The sequence below is a fragment of the Boleophthalmus pectinirostris genome, unplaced genomic scaffold, assembly GCF_026225935.1.
Source record: "Boleophthalmus pectinirostris isolate CB_2022bp ecotype Guang Dong unplaced genomic scaffold, ASM2622593v1 HiC_scaffold_15, whole genome shotgun sequence".
In the NCBI taxonomy this organism is placed as follows: Eukaryota; Metazoa; Chordata; class Actinopteri; order Gobiiformes; family Gobiidae; genus Boleophthalmus; species Boleophthalmus pectinirostris.
In genome coordinates this window covers 9,031,004-9,058,881 of record NW_026571070.1, presented here as the reverse complement: position 1 = coordinate 9,058,881, position 27,878 = coordinate 9,031,004, and the positions used below count along the sequence as shown (strand labels likewise).

General features: G+C 38.5%; 1 protein-coding gene across 3 annotated transcripts in view; it reads right to left on the bottom strand.

Annotated features, from left to right (window-relative positions):
• Positions 1-27,878, bottom strand: part of pld1b (phospholipase D1b) — a 100,265-nt gene that overhangs the window by 60,503 nt on the left and 11,884 nt on the right. The window contains exon 1 of one of the 3 annotated variants that reach the window (XM_020922780.2): positions 24,929-25,064. The exons of 1 other annotated variant lie outside the window; for it this stretch is intronic. The gene's annotated coding sequence lies outside the window, so the exon portion shown is untranslated. Of the gene's footprint in view, positions 1-1,473; positions 1,605-24,928; positions 25,065-27,878 lie in introns of those variants that run through there. One more of the 3 variants, XM_020922781.2, reaches the window with a different exon arrangement.

Sequence of the window (27,878 nt, the reverse complement as noted above, 5' to 3'; positions counted from 1 at the left end):
TAAAAAGTATAAATGGTAATAATAAATTCTAAATAAGTAGCCAAAAAGAGCAAGACAGGTGTCAAATAAGGTTTAATTATGTAAATGTAAATGTGCAAGTCAAAATAAAATAGAAAAATACGTAATAAAATATAAAATCTCAGCTCTACTTTACATTTACTCAATTACAGATGGTTTTAGAGTGCAAAAAGATCTAGAAATTCTTGTATTCTGGCTGTGAGCGGGGTCGCCTCTCCACAGATCTGACCTGTAACTTCGACTAGATTGGTCTCCATGAAGAAAGAAAGGTTTAAGGACAGACATTCTACAAGAAAAGTTCCACAGTGCAGCTTTAAACGTGAACAAACCTGAGCCAATTGCAGATGGTTTTATAGCTCATAAATACCTACAAAAACAGACATTCTGGCTGTGAGCGGGGTCGCCTCTCCACAGATCTGACCTGTAACTTTGTCTAGTTTGGTCTCCACGAAGATAGAAAGGTTTAATGATGGACCCTCTGCTACAAAAGTTCCACAGTGCAGCTTTAACGTGAACAAACCAAGTCAATTACAGGTGGTTTTATAGCTCAAAAAAACCTACAAAAACAAACATTCTGACTGTGAGCGGGGTTGCCTCTCCACAGATCTGACCTGTAACTTCATCTAGTTTGGTCTCCATGAAGATAGAAAGGTTTAGTGATGGACCCTCTGCTAGAAAAGTTCCACAGTGCAGCTTTAACGTGAACAAACCTGAGCCAAAGATGGTTTTATAGCTCAAAAATACCTACAAAAACAGACATTCTGGCCGTGAGCGGGGTCACCTCTCCACAGATCTGACCTGTAACTTCATCTAGTTTGGTCTCCACGAAAACAGAAAGGTTTAAAGATGGACATTCTACTAGAAAAGTTACACAGTACAGCTTTAACGTGAACAAACCTGAGCCAATTACAGATGGTTTTATAGTTCAAAAATACCTAGAAAAACTTGTATTCTGGCTGTGAGCAGGGTTGCCTGTCCACAGATCTGACCTGTAACTTTGTCTAGTTTGGTCTCCACGATGCTAGAAAGGTTTAAGGACGGGCATTCTACTAGAAAAGTTACACAGCACAGCTTTAGCGTGAACAAACCTGAGCCAATTACAGATGGTTTTAGAGCTCATAAATACCTACAAAAACAGACATTCTGGTCACCTCTCCACAGATCTGACCTGTAACTTCATCTAGTTTGGTCTCCACGAAAACAGAAAGGTTTAAAGATGGACATTCTACTAGAAAAGTTACACAATGCAGCTTTAACATGAACAAACCTAAGACAAAGATGGTTTTACAGCTCAAAAATACCTAGAAAAACAGACATTCTGGCTGTGAGCGGGGTCGCCTTTCCACAGATCTGACCTGTAACTTCGCCTAGTTTGGTCTCCATGAAGATAGAAAGGTTTAAGGACAGACATTCTACTAGAAAAGCTACACAGTGCAGCTTTAAACGTGAACAAACCTGAGCCCAGAGACGCACAGAAACAGCCATCCTCAACACGCTTTAAATATCCACAAACGTTATTCCAATTCAAAAATGCAAAAAAAATAATTCCTTTCTTTCCAAAAAAACTCGCACATGCACGTTCCTACACTATTCCACGTGCACTTTCCTGCCGTGCACACCCTCTCTTCACGTGCACTCTGCTGTTGTCGGGTCAGAGGCTCGGAGCAAAGTGAAGCCTGAAGGCGGTTCACTCTCAAACAGTGAAGTGAAGGAGGCGGGACTAAAGCAAGAACAGCCAATCAGAGACCAGGATATTGAGTTTCCAGTCTGAGCACTAGAAAAAAAAAAAACAATATCTAGGAAAGTTAAAATGACTTAAATTAAGAACATTTGACTTTATTTGAGTAGATAAACTTGACACATAAAATTATCTAGTGGAATAAATGTTTATCTTAATTCAAACAACATTACATTTTGTGTCTTAGTTTAAGTGCAAAGAGTTGATTTTTTCTTATCTTTAGTGTAGTAAAGGGTGTATTTTCATAGTTTAAGTGCAAAAAGTCTTGTTCTACTCACAGATAATTTCACGTGTCAAGTGAAATTTACTCAAATCATGATAAAACTCTTAATTCAAGTCATTTTAACTTGGCGGGATTTCGTTTTTTTGCAGTGAGAGATCTACAAGGAGAGACTTGTTTTAAATGTTGAATTTGTTGCACAATGTTAACTTAAGATTCTTATGCTGCTTTGTTTGCCAGATAGGGTCATTTAAAAAGTTAATTCAGCAAAAACAACCCCACAAAATTAATAAAATATGTGCAAAATTGTAAAAAAAAAGTATGCACGTGAAGAGAGTTTTAAAAGGGTCCATTTTATGCCATTTTCTGATGTTTTAATGTAGTTTTCTCATCACAAACAGACCAGGAGTTGTGTTTTGTTTCATTCACATGTTTAACACACAAACCCTGCATATTTAGACGGAGTTCTTCTCTCAAACAGAAAATACAGGAAGTGCTCCACTGTGTTTTTAAACTCCATACACCTTCACCCTGTTACATATATAGGTGCAAGAAAAAGTATGTGAACCCTTTGGGATTACATGGATTTCTGCATAAATTGGACATAAAATGTGTCCCAATCTTCGTCTAAATCACAACAACAGACAAACAAATTCTGCTTTAACTACTGTATTTTCCGGGCCATTAGACGCGCTCTTAAGCCTCGAACCGCATCCAAAAACGACCGCGTGCCCATAATCGAGAGCGCCCCATACACGAATCCACTCGGGTGTCCCAGCATGACTTCAGTAAACTACAAAGCCGCACCACCCACAGCGCACACAAACACACACGGAGCAGACAGCGACGGCGCAGCGAAAAACACCCACAGCCAAACTCATCACTCTACGCCAGGGGTGTCAAACTCATTTTGGTCCGGGGGCCGAATCCAACCGACTTTGATCCCAAAGGGGCCAGATCAGAAAACTCATGTCATATAAACCCCAAAAACAGCAATAAGTTCAAATATTTGAGCAAAAAACCCCAAATCTATTACAGAAATCTTTTTTAACTGATGAACTGTTTCTTTTACAAAATATTATAATATTATGTACAAACCTGAAACTTTAAGATAAATGCAATTTCAACACAATGTTTTAACATGAACTTGTATTCAAATAGGAATTTTTCAATTTTTCTTGGAAAATCCTGCACTCGGCTCCACTTTTCTAATTTTTGACATTTTTCTGATGAGGGTGTCACGGTCAACAGTCAAAACGATCGTCCTTTAAGAGCGTTTGGAAAGAGACAAGTCTTCATTTGTGCTGCTCTGGTGGGAGGGGCCACGTACAGAGACGCTGGAGACACTGCTGTCAGAAAATTACCAATATTTTTATAGAAAATACAATTAAAATATTTTAGTAGAAAATCAGCCAAGGGCCACATTAAAGGTCTTGGAGGGCCGGATCCGGCCCCCGGGCCTTATGTTTGACACCTGTGCTCTACGCCGACGAGGAACGGAACGAAGGAACGAACCAAAAAAGCGAGTGCAATGTGCCACTTCTAGACACAACTGAACAACTGAGTCACTGCGAACACACCGACAATCCAGCGCTCCCAGACAGCACCCTCCCTACACGCCACAACTGAACAAAGCCCAGAGTCACCGTGAACGCGCCAAACAAAGTCCCACTGACCCATCCAACTGTTGTGTTTCGTTTATAGTCCGGTGCGGTTTATTTGTGAAAAAAGTTCGAAAATAGACCATTTAATGACGTCTTATAATCCACAGAGCCTAACAGCCCGGAAAATACGGTAATACTGCACAAAAATTATATGTTTTCAGTTTTTTATTGAATACAACATGTAAAAACTCACAGTGCAGGGTGGGAAAAGTATGTGAACTTTTGGATTTAATAACTGGTTGACCCTCCTTTTGCAGCAATAACCTCGACCGAACGTTTCCTGTAACTGCAGATCAGACCTGCACAACCGTCAGGAGGAATTTTGGACCATTCCTCTTTACAATATTTTTGGGTTGTCTGGTGTGAATTGTACGGAAGTTGAGAGGGGTCACAACAAACGCAAACGCCGAAACAAATACAAATGCGACAACACAACAAAAAGCCACAACAAACCAAAAAAAAGCCACAACGGAAGTGACCGCTGGACTCTATTTTAATGCAAACGCCGCAACAAATACAAACGCAAAAGCCACAACACATTAAAAAGCCACAACGGAAGTGACCGCGGGACTCTATTTTCCGACGGACCGATCAAGTGGCAAGTAGAAGAAGAAGAACAACAACGTGAAAAGTTAAGGAACGGAGAAATTGGAAACGTAACTAAAAGTAATTTATTGTTTTATCATTATTCGTTTCACATTATAGTTCTTCTTCTTCACTTGCTGCTTGATCGGTCCCGCGGTCACTTCTGTTGTGGCTTTTTAATGTGTTGCTGCTTTTGCGTTTGTGTTGTGGCATTTGTATTTGTTGCGGCATTTGCATTAAAATAGAGTCCCGCTGTCATTTCCGTTGCAGCTTTTTGTTGTGTTGTCGCATTTGTATTTGTTGCGGCGTTTGCGTTTGTTGTGACCCCTCTCGGCTTCCGTAGAACTGCTCTCTCGAGGTCATGCCCATACCCTAACCCTAACCCTGCCCACATTATGACGTGTATAAATGTAAACAGAGTATGTGCCTGATACTGCGCCGACCCTCTCGCCGTAAAGTTTCATGTTTAAACGCTGACCTCACAGTGGCCTCTGTCTTTCTCTCTCTGTCTCTGTCATAGACACACCTGAGGGCACAAACAGGCAGGACCAGCAGCATTTTACTGTGACTCATTTTTTACGTCTCGTGTCAAATCCATCATTGACAAACCAAACCCCGAAGACACCCACATGCAGACGCAGAGACGGGCGAAGAGAGTTACAGGAGAGAATATTTGTCTAACTGTAAAAGACCAACACAATAGACCTTTTGCAACTCAAGTGCAGCAGCCAAGCCTAAAGACATGCCAAAGTACATTTTTGTGCTAAAAATACCTTTAAAAATGTACATTGTTGCTGGGAGCGGGGATGCCCCTCCCAAGATCTGATCTATAACTTGGCCTGGTGGCATCTCCTGTCTCCATATAGATAAATAATCTTAAGTCTTAAGCTTAAGCAATAACATCTTAGTGGAGAGAAGCAGGTGGGGGACCATAAAACAAGAAAAGCTGAACCATTTATTACACAAAATTGACTCTTGTGAGTTTTAAGTCATGTTATAATGTCGTCATCTCCTCAAAAACAGATCTGAATTTGTGTTTTGTTTCATTCACACATGTTTGAGTAATCCTTTATTATTAGTTTGTTTACATCTCTCAAAAGCTCAGAATGTTCTGGTCCACTTTGTGAAGATATCTTTTATGTTTTCTTCAGTAGAAATGGGTAATTCTAGGGCTGAAATAATCCAAATGATTCTAGTGAAGGTGCATGAAGTTTTTTTCTGATTGAGAGAAGAACTAAATCTGCAGGGTTTGTGAATTAAACATGTGTGAATGAAACAAAACACATGCACATCTCTACACCAGGTCTAAAACCAGGACTAAAACAGGACTAGACCAGAACTAAGCCAGGTATAAATAAACCAGGACTTAACCAGGACTAAACCAGGTCTAAACCAGGTCTAAACCAGGACTAAACCAGGTCTAAACCAGGTCTAAACCAGGACTAAACCAGGTCTAAACCAGGACTAAACCAGGTTTAAACTAGGACTAAAAGAGAACTAAACCAAGTATGAAAAAAACACGACTAAACCATATCTAAACCAGATCTAAACCAGGACTAAACCAGTATAAAAAAAACAGGACTCAACCAGATCCAAACCAGGACTAAACCAGGACTAAACCATGTATAAAAAAACAGGACTCAACCAGATCTAAACCAGGACTAAACCAGGCATAAACCGGGCCTAAACCAGGTATAAATAAACCAGGCCTAAACCGGGCCTCAACCGAGCCTAAACCAGAACTAAACCAAGTATATATAAACCAGGAAACCAGGACTTAACCAGGAATAAAAAAGGACTAAACCATGTCTAAACCAGGACTAAACCAGGGCCACACCAGGAATAAAACCAGGACTAAACCAGGATTTAACCAGAAATAAACCAGGTCTAAACCAGGACTAAACCAGAAATCTATAATCCGCTAAACCAGGACTTAATCAGGAATAAAAAAGGACTAAACCATGTCTAAACCAGGACTAAACCAGGGCCACACCAGGAATAAAACCAGGACTAAAACAGGATTTAACCAGAAATAAACCAGGTCTAAACCAGGACTAAACCAGAAATCTATAATCCGCTAAACCAGGACTTAATCAGGAATAAAAAAGGACTAAACCATGTCTAAACCAGGACTAAACCAGGACCAAACCAGGAATAAAACAGGATTTAACCAGGACTAAACCAGGTCTAAACCAGAGCTAAAACAGGACTAAACCAGCAAGCCCCCGGTCTGCAAAATATTGTCGAACATAAAACCGGTCTGTGGCGTTAAAAAGGTTGAGAACCACTGCTTTAGGACACATTTTAATGGCCTGCAAAGTTCTTGAAGGAGTTTGTTACTGAGCCTATAATTTTCAGACGTATTTAGCCTCACAAAAACAAAATCAAGCCAAAGCAATATCAGTCATGTCGTCTTTAAACCCATGGATATAGTCTGTGAAATATAAATAAATACAGGTTTTCCAGCAAACATGACCGTCCAAACTCATCTGATACTTATCAAAAATTGTATACTTTGCAGCTGGGCGTGTGATGCTAACCGTTGGCACTGCTCTGTCTGAAGCTCTGTTACTCAATTTAGACTTAATTTTAACACAATCTGACCAGAAAGAACTGACTTAACAGGTGGAATGACAGATGATGTGCAGTAGTATTCCTTTTTGTTGTAGTCTTCCTGAGAATGTGCTCAATTTTGCATATTTTTCTCGAGTTTTCAGACTATTTTTAACACTTTTTTTTTGGCCGTGTTTGCCAGTGTGTGCACTGTGTCGCCGTGGTAACCCATGAACATTCGTTAGGACACCCCCGGCATGATGTCAGTGCAAAATATAAATAGAGATAATGTACGACGCTACGCCCAATCGGATGAATCAAAGGGATAAGCGCACATCACTCTGAACAAAAGGAGCTTTCGTTTACGACATTTTTTATAATTAACTGCACGGCCCTATTTCAGTTTTGTGTACATACCTCCCACGTCATTCATAAAAACAGAATGGAGGTTTTTACACGGCCGATACCAATGTTTTTAAAATACGTCAGTCGATGTCCTATAAGCTCTGCGGATATTTTTAGGCCGATATGTAAGAGCGACTGCAATTATTTTTGTCATTATGTCATTTAACTTTAACTTTAACTACAACAAAACAGCTAAATAAACTCTACTAATTTGTTTTAAATATTTCTATAACCAAATCCATGTACAGGATCTTGCAGAGGTGGGAAAAAAGTCATCGTTTTGCAAGTCTCCAGTAAGTCTCAAGTGTTTGACCTCAAGTCCGAGTCAAGTCGTAAGTCACAGACAAGCAAGTCCAAGTCGAGTCTCGAGTCACTGGCCCGTAAGTCCAAGTCAAGTCCAGATCGTCTGTTTTTGAGCTTCAAGTCATCAAGTCAAGTACCAAATACAGTTTAGATTTTTGCAGTTTATATGATTTTTAAGCTAAATTGTACTTAAAAAAATCATTGTATATTTATATATCAGTATTTATAGAGTATATACAGTTGTGCAAATGCAATTTTTTCCTTTTTAAATGTCTTGACAAGATCTTAGTGTGAATCATTACAGTCAGAATAGAAATAATTGAGATTTAAAAGTGCTTCTCAAGTCACAGGCCTCAAGTCCAAGTCGAGTCCCAAGTCTTAGTCCATTTTATCAAGTCAAGTCTCAAGTCCTAAAAATAGTGACTCAAGTCTGACTTTATATACTTCATATATTTGTTGGCATGAAATATTTAATGATAGGGATGTAACAATAACCGAAATATTGTGATATTGTACAGTCAAAAGTCTCACAATAATATCGTGGGCTGTCACAATATATCAAATCACAAGTTCCTTTGTTTAAATGCATGGGTTTATAGTAGCAACAGTTTATGACCATTAGAAACTACATTTCCCATGATTCATTTCAGTGCAGACAACATGAAGAAATATGTTTTTTACTTAAATTCTTGGGATTATGATGGAAATGATTCACACCAAAATCTTGTCAAGGTATTTTAAAAGCAAAAAAGTGTCCTATCTACAATTATATCAGCCTCTCCAAAATAAAATCGCAGTAAATATCGTACCGTGAGATTTGGATATTGTTACATACCAATTTAATGATAGTGAGTCCAAACTTTTGATTAACCTTCTCATTCAGTGTGTTGTCCTTTTTTCTTACTACTTTCTGCATTTTAGATACAAACAGAAGAGATCAAATATATGAAGCAAGATGTACGGAATTATTTAGTAAAGAAAAAAAGTTAAATTAATATAAAAAAGTGGGTAATATGAGGATTTGGTTATTTCACATTGATTTGCATTGTGTAACTTTTCTGGCTTAGGGTCCGTCAAATGTTATTGAGCTGCCTGAAATGTTTCACAGTATGGAATTAAACCTTTCTATCTCCATGGAGACCAAACCAGACCAAGTTACAGGTCAGATCTGTGGAGAAGCGACCCTGCTCACATCAGAATGTCTGTTTTTCTAGGTATTTTTGAGCTATAAAACCACTTGTAATTGAATAAATGTAACGTAAAGCTGTGACATATCCACAGAAACAAGCAAGTGACGAACCCCCCAACCAAAAAGTTACACAATGAACCTTTAAATGTAGAAAATAGTGAACATATAAGCTAGAAAAAACACAGAGTGAGAGGATGAGTCCAAACTTTTGACTGGTAACAGACTGGTGACTAAACCAGGGACGAACCCAGACTAAACCGAGAGCAGAGGAATCCACAGGGACCAAGTCTCATTTCTCTTTCCTCGTTTCCTTCTCCTTGATTCCTCTACTCGATTCTCCATTTTTCAGCTGTCAATTAAACGTGTCATATTAAGAGGTTTCCCACAGAAAACCATGAAAGGAAGAAGGAGTAAACCTGAGGGAGGCTGCAGAGAACAGAATCAAACTTTATCGGTCTCAGTGAGGAGTTTATATCCTCTTTCCTCGCTTTGTCTCCTCTGTGGGCGGGACTTCCTCACTATTTCCTGCAGAATCGAGGAGAAGGAAGCGAGAAAAGAGAAATGAGGCGCAGCCAGGGTCAGAGAGAAGACTCGCAGCTTCATGAGAAATAGTTTTGAGTTTGTGGAAAACACGTGGGCAGATACCACCTCTCCACCAGACACTGTAAACACGCCGAAGAAGACACTGGTTTAAAGTGCAGTGTGTAACTTTTTCTATCTCTTTGATCTGTCTGGAATGTTCCACAGTGTGACATTAAACAGCTATACCTTACATTTGTCAAATTACAGGTGGTTTTATTGCTCAAAATACTCATGCATTCTGACTGTGACTCTGACTGTAACTTGGTCTGATTTGCTCTCCATGAAGACAGAAGTGTTTAATGCCATACTGTGAAACTTTTTGAGATAAAACAATAACACTGCCATGGAGAAAAGCATTTGATGGACTCTTCACCAGATAAGTTGGACAATGCACCTTTTACACCACCTTTTTTAACCAATACCAGTTTTGTTTTTTGCATCTTCTTGTTTGTTAAATAAAGTTGTAGAGGTAAGTTTAACAGAGATATGGTTAGTTTAAAGAGCCCATATTACACTATTTCTATGTTATAATGTTGTTTTCTCATCACAAACAGACCTAGAGTTGTGTTTTGTTTCATTCACACATGTTTAGCGCACAAACTCTGCATATTTAGGCTGAATCTGTGTATCATTCCTTCATTCGTTTTCCAATATAAAATCAAAAATAAGAAAACAAAAAACAACTATTTTCTTCATTATTTGTCTCCAAAACCAAAATGAAAAAACAGATACCGATTCATTTTTTGGGGTTTTGATTTTGTGTTTAAATGAAAAATGGGAAAATATATATATATATATATATATAATGGACGTTTCCTGTTTCTGTGATGCCAGACTGAACCAGGACTGAACCGTTTTTAGTCCTGGTCTAGTCTCAGTCCCGGTCTCAGTCCCGGTCTCAGTCCCGGTCTCAGTCCCGGTCTCAGTCCTGGTCTCAGTCCCAGCCTCAGTCCCGGTCCTAGTCCCAGCCTGGTCCCGGGCTCAGTCCCCGGCTCAGTCCTGGTCCTGGTCCCACTCTGGTCCCGGTCTCAGTCCTGGTCTCAGTCCTGGTCTCAGTCCTGGTCTCAGTCCTGGTCTCAGTCCTGGTCTCAGTTCTGGTCTCAGTCCTGGTCTCAGTCCTGGTCTTGTCCCGGCCTCAGTCCCGGCCTCAGTCCCGGCCTCAGTCCCGGCCTCAGTCCCGGTCCTGGTCCCAGCCTAGTCCCGGTCTCAGTCCCGGTCTCAGTCCCGGCCTCAGTCCTGGTCTGGTCCCGGTCTGGTCCAGGCCTCAGTCCTGGTCTGGTCCCGGTCTGGTCTAGTCCTGGTTCAGTCCTGATTCAGTCCGGTATCACAGTTTGTCATGGAAACAGGAAACATCCATTATCTGTTTTTTCCATTTTTCATTTAAACACAAAATCAAAAACTGAAAAAAATAAAAAATCGTTATCCATTTTTTCATTTTGGTTTTGGAAACAAATAATGAAGAAAACTGTTATATTTTTTCTTTTCTTATTTTCAGTTTTGTATTGAAAAACAAACACGGATTAGGCCGAGTTCTTCTCTCAAACTGAAAACACTCTCAGGATTCCCATTCCCATTCATTTCACGGACAAAATTTGAAAACTTTTCCATAACTTTTCCAAGTGTGACGTTATGGTTTGGTATTATTTTGCCCAGAGAAAAATGAATGGAAAGTACTTTATAAATACTAACAAAGCTGCAATCAAGCACTTACTAGGCATTTTTTATTAGTTAGCTATTAATATATGGCCCCTAAACAAAAAAACTAAAAATGTGACTATATATTCTTATTTCTGACGCTGTCTTTTGTTTGTTAACGCTTGTATTGTCTGTGTACTGCAGCCGTGGTGAAGTGCTGCTCCCTGCTGGAAACTTCTTCACATTACAACAACATTTCATTAATATGTGAAGGATTTTCTGCTTTATAACATTCATTCATGATACTTTGTACAGTTTTAAGATGCAAAATGGCCACAATTCAATGTAGTTTTTTTAAAATGAATGGAAACTTTGACTGTTTTCATCAATATAGGAGAAGATTTGCACAAGACAAGTCATAATAAAATACACTACTAGTCAAAAGTTTGGACTCACACTCTCATTCAATGTGTGTTTTTTTTTTTTACTTTTTACATTTGATATACGCACAGAAGACAAATATGAATTAAAAACCATGACATCACAAGGTGGAACAGAGAATTTTGATCACTGGAGATGTGAACAAACAAATAATGTAAGGTTACTCAAACATGTGTAATGAAAGAAAACACAACTCCAGGTTTGTTTTTGAGGAGGTAACAGCATCATAACATGGCTTAAAAGTCACAAGAGTCCTCATTTGGAGTAATATAGGACTTTTAAACAAATCTCTCTGCGAAGACTGGATTAAAGCTGCACGATGTAACTTTTCTGGTGGAGGTTGTGCTTGGCATTTGACCTTAAACGTATCTATTTCCACGGAGATTCATTACAGGTCAGATCTGTTTTCAATAGGGATGTAACAATAACCGAAATATCATGATATCGAATCGTCAAAAGTGTCACAATAATATCATGGGCCGCCACAATATATCGAATCACAAGTTTCTTTGCTTAAATGTATGGTTTTATAGCAGCAACAGCTTATGAACATTGGGAACTACATATCCCATGATTCATTTCAGCGCAAACAACATGAAGAAATATGTTTTTTACTTGAATTCTTGGGATTATGATGGAAATAATTCACCCCAAAATCTTGTTACGGTATTTTTAAAAGCAAAAAAAAGTGTCCTGCCTCTCCAAAATATCGCAATAAATATCGTACCGTGAGATGCACATCGTGAAAATATCGTACCGAGAGATTTGGATATCGTTACATCCCTATAAAATACACTTCTAGGAAAGGTTTGGGCTCACTCTCATTCAATTTTTCTTTTACTTTCTAGAAGATGACAATAAATATATGAAGTAAGATGTATGGAATTATGTGGCAAAGAAAGAAATATGAAATAGCTCATAAAATTTTAAGTATTTTGTTAAGAAATCCTCAAATTACCCACCTTTTGCTTTGTTTTAACATATGAAATTGCATTTTTTTCACTTTTTCTTCTTTGCTACATAATTCCACACATTTTATTTCATATATCTGATGTTTTTTGTGTGTATATCAAATGTAGAAAGTAATAAAAAAACATTGAATGAAAAGGTGTGTCCAAACATTTGTCTGGTAGAGTAAATTAACAAAACCATGAGTCAGGAAAAAGCTTTGTTGTGAATTTTTCGCCCTGCCCACTTGCTGCTTTCTGTCGCTGTGTCATTTCACCATGACACAGAAACGTGTCTGGTAACAGTGAGCTCGATTTGAGGAAAAACGATGACTCTGACAGTAGGTATTAGGTGTAACCATTTCTCTTTCCTCGCTTCCTTCTCCTTGATTCTTAACCGCGATCCTCCATTAGTCAGCTGATGTCTGCCTCCTGAAGCCTCTGTCGTGTTTACTCCTTCGTTCTGTGGTTTTCTTCGAGACACCACTTTCGATTGACAGCTGAAAAATGGAGGGTCGAGGAGAGGAAACAAGGAGAAAGAAACGAGGAAAGAGAATTGAGACGCGACCTCTGTATTGGTTATTACTATGTAAAATTAATATATTATACTATATAGCGTCTTTCACCATGGGATGCACGATGTAAGAAGCATTCACGTTGACCAGAATACATGAAAATCTGGTACAGGCTCTTTAAACAAGAATGATAAAAGTAATAAATCAAAAATTCCCTAGTTTGATTAGTAAAATAGACATATATCATATAAACTTTGCACAAATACTGCATTTTTCGGACTATAAGTCGCTCCGGAGTATAAATCGCACCAGCCAAAAATGCATAATGAAGAATAAAAAAACATTGCACTTTTTTTTTTTTTTATACAATCAGAGACCTGAGCCAAGTTATAGTAATAACAATAGAACAGAGAATAGCAGGCTGTTAATGTCACATATGAACAGTTATAAACGCGCACCCTCCCGGAGTTTCTCTCTCACTCCAAACTTTCTTTCTGTTGCTCGGTTACTGTTTTCGGCTGCATATTTCGCTACTTGCAGCTTGTAATCTGCAAAATATGATTTTCTTTTTGGGGGCATTTGTGTTCAGTCTTCTCAGTCGTCTTTATAAGTTTGTTTCAATTTTCATTGGTAAAGAAGTAACGATCGACTGACATGATACAGACAGGACAGAGGCTCTTTCTGCAGGAGACATGCGCAGTAGAGTGAAGTGACAGTGGTACAGGAGGAACAGGAGCAGCAGATACTGACACACAAGACCAGAGCCTCTCGAGTCTGTCAGTGTGAAAATGTTTATATATAAGTCGCAGGAAACACCCAAACCATGAACTAAAGTGTGACTTACAGTCCTAATGGTTTATCAAAGAAATGCTGTTGTTAAAGTAAAGCACTATGTAACTTTTTGGTTGGGCGTCCTTCACCTGCTCATTTCTATGGATACGTCATTGCTCTGCTTGGAATATTCACATTGTAACATTAAACAGCTCTACCTCACATTTATTCAACTGGTTGGTGGTTTTATGTTGCAAAAATACCTAGAAAAACAGGCGTTCTGACTGAGAGCGGGGTCGCCTCTCCGCAGATCTGACCTGTAACTTGGTCTGATTTGGTCTACATGATGATAGAAAAGTTTAATTTAATGCCATACTATGAAACATTCTAGACAAAGCAATAACATCTCCATGAAGAAAAACATTTGACAAATTCTCCACTAGAAAAGTTACACAATGCACCTTTAATAAAATAAGTTTGAGTCTAAATGTCAAAAGCGATGGTCCAAATGGTCTATTTACAAAGCTCACTTGAATGAATGAGGTATTTTATTTTTATTTTTTTTAGATTGTTCTTTTATGTACATTTGTTAAAATTTTGAAAAAGCACAAATAAAAAGTAAAACAAAAAAAACAGCAACACATATCGTGATAATATCGTATCGTGAGACATTTATTGTGTATTAAATCGAATAGTAAAGAACCAAAATCATATATTAATTTTTTTAAAGTATTAATATTGAAAGAAATTGCATAAAAAGGGACAAAACTGGACTTATTTGAGAACATTTAATACGACCACATGGTTAGAAGACACAAGTGCGGGATCGATACGAACATTAGATCATAACCTGATATGAGTCTGTCCTGTTTATGAAGGTGAAGCTGAGGATCACTTTGCATTCTACAGAAAGAAATCGATACATTTTTATGGGAAGTGCGACATCATCATAAACACAGAGTGGAAAATAGTTTAATAAAGGCCATTTAAATATGTCAGAAATCTAGTTAAACGGCTTTCAGCGCTGTCTGTGTTTCCAAGCGTCCAAGCTCTAAATGTTCCGCTCTGACCACTCTGTTTTGCCCCAAGCCACAAATATTTACGTGTTCCTTTATACACAGATTAAGAACTGAATCCGGTTGCTGTTTATAAACCGTGAAAGCAGTGGATTCTAAAAAGCCCACATTATGCTATTTTCTGATTTATGCATGTTGTAATAAGAGCCCGACCTTTATATCGGCCGATATGGGCACCTGGAGACATTTCGGCTATCGGTCGATATGCTTGCTGATATGGGCCGATATTTCACGTGGGCATATTATACCTTGTTATTCATTTAATCCAATTTACAGACAGATAAATGTCCAAATATGTGGCTCCGCATCAGTACTTATCTGCGGTGTAATTTGTCTGTGTCTGTGTCCGTACTGTCCTTGAACACACCTCCAGAGTCACGTCACTTCACTCACGTGTGTTTGTTTACACCCGCAGCCGTGCGCAACACTGAGATTATATTCTTTTTACAGACAATCGGTTTGAGTCTGGATTAAAAGGACATTTATTAGTTCAGACTTGTGATGTGAGGAGGAGCCTGTGTGAGCGGTGAGTGTTGGAAATATGCCGACTTTGAAGCTAGTTTTGGTCATTTGTTATGGATTAGCTGCTGTAGTTCCTGCACATAAACAGGCTGTTTTCTATTGGCCTATTGTAAAGTGACTACATTGGCCGTATATTTGTTACTGGACCAGCATTGATATGTAAATGAGCTGTGAATAGACGTGTGAATGATCCACATTTATGCATATAATTAATTACCGCGGTGCGCACGTTTTTACGGCTAAAGGCTAATAGCGGTAGTTTATTTACTAGCTAGGAGTTATGGGTCGGTCGCGATCGAAGCGGCTCTTAAATCCGGCTCTTTGAAGCAAACAACGGGGGCCTGCTTCTTATTGGGAGCCGTGTTTTCTCTTTTTCTCACTTTTTCTCTTCATGCCGCATGTAGACCCGTAGTTTGACAGCAGCAGCAGCTGAAAACGAAACTTTCAGAAATCTGCGTGTGCATAGGATTTTAAAAAAGTGCATATTTGGCTGCAGTTCAGCATAAAATGAATAAACCAGGACTAAACTTGGGCTTGAGTGAAGGAGAAAGATAGAAACCGAGTCCCGACACTCAGTCCTGGTTCAGTTCTGGTTTAGTCCTGTTTTACACATGGTTTAAATCTGTTTTAGTCCTGGTTTAGTGCTTTTTCAGTCCTGGTTCACTTCTGGTTTAGTCCTGCTTGCAACAAAACAATCTCAAGATTCGCTTGGGAGCCGAAAGAGCCAGCTGCTTTAGTGAGCCGAGCCAAAAGAGCCAGCTGCTTTAGTGAGCCGAGCCAAAAGAGCCGGTTCTCCAAAAAACAAAAAAAAAAAAAACTGGAATACCCATCACTTGTAGCTAGAATGTGATGCAAAAATGCCATTAGGCCAATCTACTGTCTGTAAATATGATGTAAAGAGTCAGAATAACAATAAATGTTGCCTAAATAAACCCAATTTAGAATCCACTAGAGCCAAACCTAAGTTTTTTAATCAATTCAACATTTACAGTGAATTTTTACAACACTAAATATATCGGCGATTATATCGGCTATCGGCAGCTCCAACTCCCATTATATCGGTTTCATATCGGCCACAACAAAATCCATATCGGTCGGGCTCTAGTTATAATGTTGTTTCCTCGTCGCAAACAAACCTGGAGTTGTGTTTTGTTTCTTTGATGCATGTTTAACGCACAAATCCTGCATATTTATTTAGACTGAGTTCTTTTCTCAAACAGGAAACACTCAGTTCCAACTTGTGATGTCATGTGGTAATACAGGGAGTGCTCCATTGCGTTTTTAAACCCCATAGCTCATTCACTAGAATAGGGCTGTCGCAGTTAGGGAATTTCTCCTGCGGTGCAGTACAGCACAGCGGCTCAACAGTGCGGTATGCAGTGATATTGACCCCCTACCCCACCCCACATCCCCTGGAGTGACAACATTTCCAGCGGCCCTGAAAACTCTCTCCGATGATGTGCTTGCCTTCTTGGCCCTTAAACATGTTAAGGAGGGCACCATACTGCCACACAGTGAGTAGAGGACAAAGCAACAGGCAAGCAACAAAAGGTCAAAATGGCTCCTACAGATCAAATTAAAGCTGCACTATGTAACTTTTCTAGTGGAGGGTGTGCTGCCTGCTTATCTCCATGGAGATGTAACAATATCTTTGCATGGCATTTTCCACAGTGTGACCTTAAACGCATCTATCTCCAACCATTCTCACCGTAAGAATCCACATGGGCAGGTTTTTTACACAAGACCCCGTCAGACACAAGGGTATTTTTTTGGTGCAATGTTACTGTAATGTTATTTATTTATTTTTTTGCCTGTAATGTTCCACAGTATGGCATTAACCTTGTCAAGCATGAACTATCCAAGCCGTGACCATAGCAGCTTGTCAAAGCCTGAACCCGTCAGATCTCAGAGGCCTGGTTAGTACTTGGATGGGAGACCACTGGGAAAACCAGGTGCCACAGGGAGCCACCTGATGTCCTTGGGCAAGGCACTTCACCCACATTGCCTAGTATGAAAGTGGTGTGTGCGTGAGTGATGGTGATGTTCAGAGGGTCCCAGGGCAGCTGTGGCTACAATGGTAGTTTACCACCACCAAGTTCGGAGTGAATGAATAATGTTCTGTAAAGCATCTTCGTGACATATGTCTGTGAAAAGCGCTATATAAATAAAAATTTACTTAGTTAATCACGCTACAAATGTATCTTGTAACTTGGCATTGCACCTGCTTGTCTCCAAGGAGATAAATAAGTTAATGTCAGACTATGGAACTCTCCAGGCAAAGCAATGAAATCTACATGGACAAAGCAAGTGGCAAACCCGCACCCGAAATGTTACAGAGCACAAATTTTAAATAATTTCAGCTTTTGTGATTTGCTAAAGAGCCAAATTTTCCCTTGTGTTTGAGCAAAATGTGTCTTGAGATCTAATTAGATTATCATTCTCCACTCTGGTCTCTGAGCTGTGAATACTTAAGGTAAGTGAGGAATAACTTTGGACCACTGCAAACTGTTTAAAATTAACTAGTTCTGTTTTTTCACGTTTTTAAGACAGCAGAATTCAGGTAGAATAAAGGCATTTAAAACACATTCAAATTCAGTATTGTATCTTTCCTCGTCTCTATGCACCGCTAATGAAAAGACAAGCTCGTAAAGTTATTGACGAGCACAAATCAAACCTGACCTTTTCTGATCCTGCGCCTGGAGTCAGTGTCAGATTGAGTTTTATCGACAAAGTGACAAATGGGAAGTTCAATCAATGTTTTAATCAGCAGCAGTTTCCAGGATGACAACGAAATCTCCCCGTGATGCAGCTTTAACGGCATTTCAACAGTGGGTTTGTGGCCATGGTATAAGCACATTAAACAGCTTGGAGCCAGTTTTAACGCACTTCGTGGAGGAACGCGACTTCTTTGACTATGCGGCGTGCTTTAAAACTGCAGAATACGCACCTCCTTGTTTAATGCTTACATAATCTATGACATCTGTGGATCATTATGTCATAATTTGCATGAAAAACTGTGGAGGCATCAACATAAATATGGAGATAGGTTAGTGTCTTTATTATCAAATAAATACATGCCACTCACAAATACATTTCTTGGTTCAGAAACAAATATAACGACATTCACAAATATAATTCATGACTTACAAATAAATGTAACAACATTCACAGTGCTGTTACATTTATGTGCAAACTGATGAACCTGCATTTACAAACCACCGTCATATTTGTGAATACCGCTGCATTTATTTGTGGATTTTTAAGACCTTCCCGACAGCGTTCAATGCATTTTTTTTTAAACAGCTTCAACATCACTTGAAGTTCGAGCTTATGGTTTATGGTTGACAATATTGTGCAACTATTGCGCATTGTAGTATAGTAGTAGTATCGTATTTTACGGGCTATTAGGTGCTCTGGATTATAAAACGCACTGTCATTAAATGGGCTATTTTCGATCTTTTTTTCGCAAATAAACCACACTGAACTTTAACGAAACACAACAGTTGGATGGGTCAGTGGGACTTTGTTTGTGGCGTTCACGGTGACTCTGGGCTTTGTTCAGTTGTGGCGTGTAGGGAGGGTGCTGTCTGGGACCGCTGGATTGTCGGCGTGTTCGCAGTGACTCAGTTGTTCAGTTGTGTCTAGAAGTGGCACATTGCGCTCGCTTTTTTGGTTCGTTCCTCCGTTCCCTTTCTCGTCCACGTGGAGTGATGAGGGTGGCTACGGGTGTGTTTCGCTGCGTGGTCGTTGTCTGCTCCGTGTGTATTTGCGTGCGCTGTGGGTGGTGCGGCTTTGTAGTTTGTAGGTGCTGGGACACCTGAGTGGATTCGTGTATAAGGTGCTCTGGCTTGTGGGGTGGGGCTGATGGATTGTTGGAGCATTACGGCTACTGTAGTCAGGAGTCTTGTGGAGTCCAACAGAAGCTGAACCACATCAGGGCACAAGGAGCAAACCTTTTTTTTCAGTGCTTAAAGTTTATGCAAATGAGCCATGTGGTTTTAAGTTTCGTTGCTGTAAAACGTAAACAAACGTGCTCAAAGCTGCATTAAACACATTATTACTCAATGTGTTTTGAGTCCTCTTCATAGGAAATAAACGTGGTCCACCCACATTCACATTCATAATACACATTCACCAAGACAGAGAGAAAACGTCGGGCGAATTACACCACGATCTGCCGATGGATCATGGACGCCTGGGCTAAGGGATCAGTCTCAAGTGTCCGTTTGTTTCGCTTTAATGCCCCTTATAATCCAGTGCACCTTATGTATGAAAATAGACGGGAGAATTCAACATTACTGATATTGTGTCTTATAATCCGGTGCACCTTATAGTCCAAAAGATACGGTAGTAGTAGTAGTAGTAGTCAGGTCCACAGGTTTCAGATAATTTTCAGGTTGATTGGCAAAAACGGCGAGGGAAGGTGGCTCATCAAATGTAAGTATGACTTGTTTATCTTCTCGTAACTTGTTTAAAGTCCTTTATTCGTGACTGAACCAAGAAATGTATTTGTGAACGACGTGATATTTATTTGATAATAAAGACCCTAATCTATCTCCAAAAGTAAATGTCATCACAACAAAGAGTCAGCAGCTCCTACAGACAGTGAGCAGCAGATTCTTTTTTTTTTTTTTCATTTGTGCCAAAATTACTACACGATGCTGTCAAATCTTACGTGTATCATTGAGTGAGAAAATAAAATTGTAGAACGAAGTAAGTACAGAGCAGAGGGCACATGCTGGTGTTGGTGAAAACAGGGGTAGATCGGCAATATGATGTCTTGAAAAGAGATTAAAGATTACTCAGAGATGAAGAAATCCCTCCAAATATAACTTCGAGAGCGGAAATGAGAAAGGGAAGCATGGTTAAAAGTTCTAAAAAAAAAAGAAGATGATTTTGCTGAATAGGTCTTCTTAGGATTTTCATTTACTCATTCATCCAGAAAATAAGAAAACTGCTGCAAAAAGTTATTAAAAAAGAGTTAAGGTTAAGGGAATTGTGGCAAAATGTTTAAGCTAAAATCAGATTTTAGTTTTTGTAGTCGCTTTGCCCTCCCTGACACCAGTCTCTTCTTATCATCAATAATTCAGCAGGTTTTTTTTTCCAAAGTTGTTTTAAAATTACAGCTGTGTACTTAAACGGCTGAAAGAGGAAATTGCTTAAGTTCAATAACCTATAACTGAGAACAATAAAACAGCTGCACAATGTTGAAGTAAAGAGTCTGTTTAAAGATAAAAAATGATTACAACTTCACTTCAAACAGTAGAAACGCAATTAGTGACCAGGGGCTATATAGTTATCTGTGAAATTGTGTTTTTTTAATCACAGACTCAACCTTTGTCCTCTTGGAAATGGATGCTACTTTCCAAGAACTGAGTCATTTAAATGGTCAACATGATTCTGTAAAGCAAATGTTTGTGAGGATTTACTTGTACCTACTCTTTCTGAATATTTTATCTTGTTTTAAAGAGCCCATATTACGCTATTTTCTGATCTATGTTATAATGTTGTTTCCTCATCACAAAGCCGGAGTTGTGTTTTGTTTCATTCACATGTTTTAACGAACAAACCCTGTAAATCCATGAATGAAACAAAACACAACTCCAGGTCTGTTTTTGATTCGGTAACAACATTATATGATGTCTAAAAGCTCACAAGAGTTAATTTTGTGTAATATAGGAGCTTAAACTTTTCAAAGAATACATTGATACATGATTCAAACTACTATTAATTAATTTTATTTATTTATTTTGCACATATAACATGACAATAAAAAGACACACTAGATAAAAAGTAGGTGCCAGAAGAGGCAAAAAACCAAACAGGGCGTAATATTAAAGCCTCGACCTCATGAATATATAAAAAATTTTACATTATCATTGCGCATAAAAATGTACATATATATAGAAAAATGACATTTAAACACCATGGATTAAATTCTTTTGATTCAAACATGGATTAAAACACAATGAAACATCCACAATTGAAAGATTAATAAACATTAGCATGAAATATCAAACATTTCCTCAAACTCTTTTTAAACAACGCCTCTGAACTGCCGTCACTAACCAGATGTAAAAAACTGGCTCCAGAATTTACAGCCTCTGTATCGTCGGCAAAACTGAGCTCTTGATGTGACAAATTTTGGAACATGAAAATTATGAATTTGACGAGTTTTGTATCTGTGAATCTCTGCATTGGTTTTAAAATAAAATGTGAAATGTTCGGGGATCGTTGTTGAATTGTAAAAAAAACTGTATACATAAAAATACAAATTTGATAAATATTAATCCCATAAATATTAAGAATGTTAAGTTTAGTGAATAAATGAGCAGATTACACTTCTTCTTCAGGCTGTGGTGCTTTTATTTCTGACCTAAATATTTTCGTTCCCAAAAGTAGAGCAGCCCTGGAGTCTGTACTGAAGAAAGCTGTGCACAGTCTGAACTTGTGTTTGAGGATCTAAGATGTTTAACAAACTATAGAATACATGACCCATATTTCACACACACGACCGCGACCTAATTCTCACTTTAACTTCGTGGAACTTTTTATCTGGGAATTCACAGATAAAAGAAAACAACCAACCCTTTAACTACTTAGGCTAAAGTGTGTGGAATTAGATTTAGTATGCATGTCAGGCGGCTCGGTGGTGACGCTACTCGGTGACATAAACGCATACACGACCTGAGCAGATCTGACCAGAGTTTTGCGTCTTGGGCAGTGCAGACAGAAACACTATGGTAGAGCATATTCAACTTTTCCACTCTGGAGGGTGGGTTCAGATTTTCGCGTTTTTAAGCCCCGTCACTGTCTAAACCAGGGGTGCTCACACTTTTTCAGCATGCGAGCTACTTACAAAATGACCAAGTCAAAATGATCTACCTACTACAAAGCCAAGCAAACTGCACTGAAACACTCTGTGCCCCTTTTTCTGGACCCTCACCCACAGTTTGAGAACCCCTTCTTTAAGAGAACTTCCTCTGGCACTTTACACAAAACTGTGAAAAAAGTGAAGGAAGTAGGTAAGATTTTTAAACCTGTTTTTTAAAGTTCCAAATTGGAGTTTCATTCTTTTCTGGTTTTGCAGTGATATTTACCAGCCTCTGCACGTTTACCAAACCAAACGCACATCGTGACAAACACAGATGCATTTGTGCACTTTTGTTAGACAAACTTCAGCCAAATGTGGCAGTAGGTCTGTTCTGTAGATCCGCTCTATGCTGTAGACCTGCTTTGTGCCAACACTGGAACACAAATTTAGACTCGTTTTTGCTTCACGTTCAAATATGATCGCACTTGTTGAGTGTCAGACCTTGAGTGAGAGACAAGACCGAGTCCAAACGAGATCGAGTCCGAGACAAGTACTAAGACACGGCGATCTACCCATACGACCTTGGCGATCGACTGGTAGATCGCGATCGACGTATTGGGCACCCCTGGTCTAAACGAAAGGCGCTTCTGATAAAATATTTTGTCATTTTAACACGCAAGCGTTCTTGTGTAAACAAACGCTAGTAAGTGCAGTTTCACATTTAAAGTTTTAAACATTTTTTCATTTAAAGTGATCAACAAAATAAGTCAAGATACTGATTCCTGGATTAACTTGTAAACATTAAAATACATGGCTTTTTTTTTTTTAACTGCACCAGTTTCCAAAGGGAGTGAAAATTATCGAAATGAGAAAAGCCTGAGCTGACTAATGTAGCTGAGTTCTACACATGATCAGTGATCCAGGTGAGAGAAAAGCACAGTGTATGTAAGTATGTCAGTCGGCGTCACCATGTTTGTTTTGGTTCATTTGGGAACTTTACATTTGGCCCCGCCCCAAACCATAATGCTGCCCTGTGATTGGTCCAGTCTCTTTGAACTAAAAAATATATATCTTCTATTTATCTTAGACAAACTTTATTGATCCACAAGGGAAATTATTTGGACACAGTAGCTCCCACATCACAATATAATATAATAACTAGGGATGTAACAATAACCGAAATATCGTGATATCGTATCGTCAAAGTTCTCACAATAACATCGTGAGTAATATCGTAGTATCACAATATATCGAATTACAAGTCTCTTTGCTTAAATTAAGAGTTATGGTGCAGCAATACTTAAAAAAAGACAGAGGGAACTACATAGACCATGATCCTTTGCTCCATTTCAGTGCAGACTACATGAAGAAATAACAGTTCTAAGCACTTTTAAGTCTTAGTTTTTTCGATTAAGTCTTGTCAAAGCATTTTAAGAGAAAAAAGTAGCATAATATTCACAGTTTTGTTTGCCTCCACAAAATATCACAATAAATATCGTATCATGAGATGAATATCGTGAAAATATCATACCGAGAGATTTGGATATTGTTACATCCCTAATCGTGAGCCTCTCCACCATATCATGAGCTTTCCCACGATATCGCAATAAATATCGTACTGTGAGATTCATACCGTGAAGATATCGTATCATGAGACTTGGATATTGTTACTAATAAGAACAAAGATTAAATAAAAAATATAAATGGTAAAAATTTATTCTAAAGTCGCGAAAAAGAGCAAGAGACAGGTGTCAAATATCTGTCTTCTATCTGTCTTCTGCACAAGGTTAGAAAAAAACCTGCAATAAATAGTGAATATTTTAAAATACTGGTTAGTTCCCTTTTCAGTTCCCACTAAAGTAAATCAGGCTGTGTCAGAAACAAAAGGAGGCCACGTTTAAACCGCGTTAAGCTTTGTAAAGTAAACTAAATGCCTCCATACGTGTTGTGATATGTGCAAATCTTTCACCATTGTGCAGCCCTGTGTTTAAAAAGCACACACACCTTCCTAATACTGAAACGGTTTAATCGCTGTTACAATTAAATCCATTTCCTAATCCACGCAAAAGGCCGATCCTTATTTTACTGCCAGGCCTTAGCCAACAGAGTCTTTAAATATGTACATTAGACTGAGCCAACACAAAAGCACTGGAGGTGATCAGGAGTCCAGCCCTGCCCAATCCAGCTCCCGTGAGTGGAAGAGCAGGTCCACCCACAAATAACACAATCTCAGGATGAACCAGGTCTGGACCAGGACTCAACAAAGACTCGAGACTAAAGAGGCAGGTCAAAAACATGGGGATAACTAAAACAAATAATGTTTCAGGACTAAAACAGGTCCACCCAATCAACAATAATACATAAAATAATGAATAAAATAGGTCTAAATAGGTCTAGATCAAGACTAAAGTAGGACTAAAACCAGGTCTAGACCAAAGCAGCATATCCACTGATTTCTAAAAAACTACTGAGTCATTAAATTAGAAAAAAAAAGGACAAAAATAAATCTGAGTCACATCAAAATGTCCTTAGAGAACGAGCAAATTTACAGACTTTTCAAATTTTTCAAAACACTAAATCTAAGGACAAATGACTGAAACCAGGACTAAACCAGGATTTGACCAAAACTCAACCAAGATAAGACCAGGATTTGAGAGCAAACTGGAATAACTGAAGAAAACCAGACCAAGATTACAGGTCTAGTAAGGTCATGAGTAATCTTGGGACTAAACCAGAACTCAACCAGGACTGAGACTAAACCAGGACTTTACAACATACCAAATACGAGGATATGACTTTCCAAAACTAAATGTACACAAAATTAGGTCTAAACAAGTCTAAACATGGACCAATCTTCCTCAAAATCCAGTCAAAATCAGCTGACAAAAGATAAGAAACAACAGAAAACAAACAGCCGACAAAAACTAAAGCAACACAAACGAAAACTAACCTTGTAGATAAGTGAAATTCCTTCCTCTTTTCAGCGTATTTCCTGTATTTGAGACAGTTCCTCTGGCCTCAGTTTAGAGCAGGTTACTTCACTACTTCAGTCTGAGCACTAAGCACCAGCTGGGATTTCCAAACACGCTCCTCGGTTTAATCTATTATCAAAACCTGTTCCTGTCAAACTGGGACACGCCCACTTTTACAGCTGTAAATGGAGAAACTACAGCCTAAACTACAGATTTTTCTAAGTTTTTGTCAGTATATAAGTCTAAATATTATGTAAGTAAACAAGTAAAGTTTGAAATTTACACTATATCTTTGTTTTTTTCCTAATCACCTGCTGTTTCTCGCCTTAAAGCTCCAATATTACGCTATTTTCTGATCTATTGTTGTTGTTTCCTCGTCACAAACAGACCTGGAGCTGTGTTTTGTTTCAGTCACATTATTTATGTTTATGTTTAACGCACAAATTCTGCATATTTAGGCTGAGTTCTTCTCTCTAAAGAACTATAATCATAATGTGAATTGTTAAAAGAACTGTTAGTATCAATCAATCAAATTTAATTATAGAGCGCTTTTCAAAAAAAATGCAACACAAAGCACTTAATTATGTCATTGTCAAAGTTGCTGCTCCATATAATAGCTGAAAGTGTAAAGGTTTAATATTTTTTTCAGTGTTTTTAAGCTATTCTTATTGGGTGAAGTAAGTTAAAGGCACTGTACCTCCTTGTTATTGTGAATTGTTAAATGTGAATAACAAAACTGGTTCATTTTAAGAGTCAAATTTTACGCAAAATGAACTCGTGTGAGCTTTTAGTCATGTTAAAATGATGATACCGCCTCAAAAACAAACCTGTTTCATTCCCACACGTTTGAGTCGCCCTTTATTATTAGTCTGTCTACATCTCCAAAGCTCAAAATGCTCTGCTCCACCTTGTGATGTCATGAAGTGGTAGTTTTCAGGTTAACCGATCTTTAGTTCAGTACAGAAAAAAATCAAATTGAAAATAATAATTGAACAACAGGAGGGAAAATAAAGACTATAAACACTACACCAGTGTGTTCAGAACAAGTGGACTAAAGTGTTTTGCTCAAGAACACAATGGCAAAAATTGTGGACTTGAGCAAGACACTTGACATGGTGATGTTATTTCTTTGCCTGGTCAGTCAGGACTGAACCAGGACCAGGACCAGATCAGACTTAGACCGGGACCAGACCGTGATTGAGATTGGGACTGAGACCGGGACCAGACCAGTACTGAAAACAGTTTAGTCCTGGTTTAGTCCTGGTTTAGTCCTGGTTTAGTCCTGGTTTAGTCCTGGTTCAGTCCTGGTTTAGTCCTGGTTCAGTTCTAGTTCAGTCAGTCTAGTTCAGTCCTGGTTTAGTCCTGGTTCAGTCCAGGTTCAGTTCTAGTTCAGTCCTGGTTTAGTCCTGGTTTAGTCCTAGTCCAGTCCTGGTTCAGTCCTGATTTAGTCCTGGTTCAGTCCTGGTTCAGTCCTGGTTTAGTCCTGGTTTAGTCCTGGTTCAGTCCTGGTTCAGTCCTGGTTTCAGTCCTGGTTTAGTCCTAGTCCAGTCCTGGTTCAGTCCTGATTTAGTCCTGGTTCAGTCCTGGTTTAGTCCTGGTTCAGTCCTGGTTCAGTCCTGGTTCAGTCCATTATCCATTTTTTTCCATTATTCGTTTAAACACAAAATCAAAAACTGAAAAAACAAATCATTATCCGTTTTTTCATTTTAGTTTTGGAGATAATTAATTAAGAAAATAGTTGTTTTTTGTTTTCTTATTTTTGGTTTTATATTGAAAAACGAATGAATCGAATGATACACAGATTTATGGAGCTCAAAAAATGTCCAAATATGAAAAAGTTTAACATAGATATAAAGAAATGATTATAACTAAGTATGTAGAAGAAGGAATTTAAGTTTATTTGTTATCTGAATGTAAACTACAACATATTTATTGTTCATTTATTGTATCTGGAGTAATGTGACTGACTTTAAGAGTCTGGTGGAAGCACATTATTACTTTAATGAGACTGTAAAAGTAGGTGGGGGTAGAAAAGTGTTTCTTCTCCCCACTACTTATAAGAATTATTGATTTTTATTTGCATTTTATTGTTGGAGATTATATTTGTGATGGCCAATGTAAAATAACTGCCTTTATGTATCTTGATTACTACATAATAATGCAATTTATCTTTTTTTATTTTATTTTTTTACATCCGACTAAACTTACCATTATTACCACATAAACTCAGACACCTTCGCTACAATCATTTGGATAATTTCAGCTCTGGATTTGCCCATTTTTATTAAACTAAAAGGAAAAGGAGCTGTTTGTAACTTGAAAACGTCCACTACATGACATCAGAATGTGGAACTGAGCATTTTGAGCTTTAGAGATGTTGACTAACAAACCAGGAAAACACAACACATCTCCAGGTCTGTTTCTGAGGAGGTAACAGCATTAAAACATGACTTGAAGCTCACAGTGATCAATTTTGTGCAGTATGACCTTTAGACTGACAGGATGAGACCAAGATTAAACCTAGACTAAATGTAGGACTAAAACCAGGTCCAGACCAAGACTAAAATAGAACTAAAACCAGGTGCAGACCAAAAGTAAACCCAGACTAAAGTAGGACTAAAATCAAGTCCAGACCAAGACTAAAGTAGGACTAAAACCAGATGCAGACAAAGACTAAACCCAGACTAAAGTAGGACTAAAACCAGACCTAAAGTATGACAAAAATCAGATGCAGACCAAGACTAAACCCAGACTAAAGTAGGACTAAAACCAGGTGTAGACCAAGAGTAGACCCAGACTACAGTAGGACTAAAACCAGAGCTAAAGTAGCACTAAAACCAGGTCTAGGCTAAGACTAAACCCAGACTAAAGTAGGACTAAAACCAAGTCCAGACCAAGACTAAAGTAGGAATAAAACCAGATGCAGAC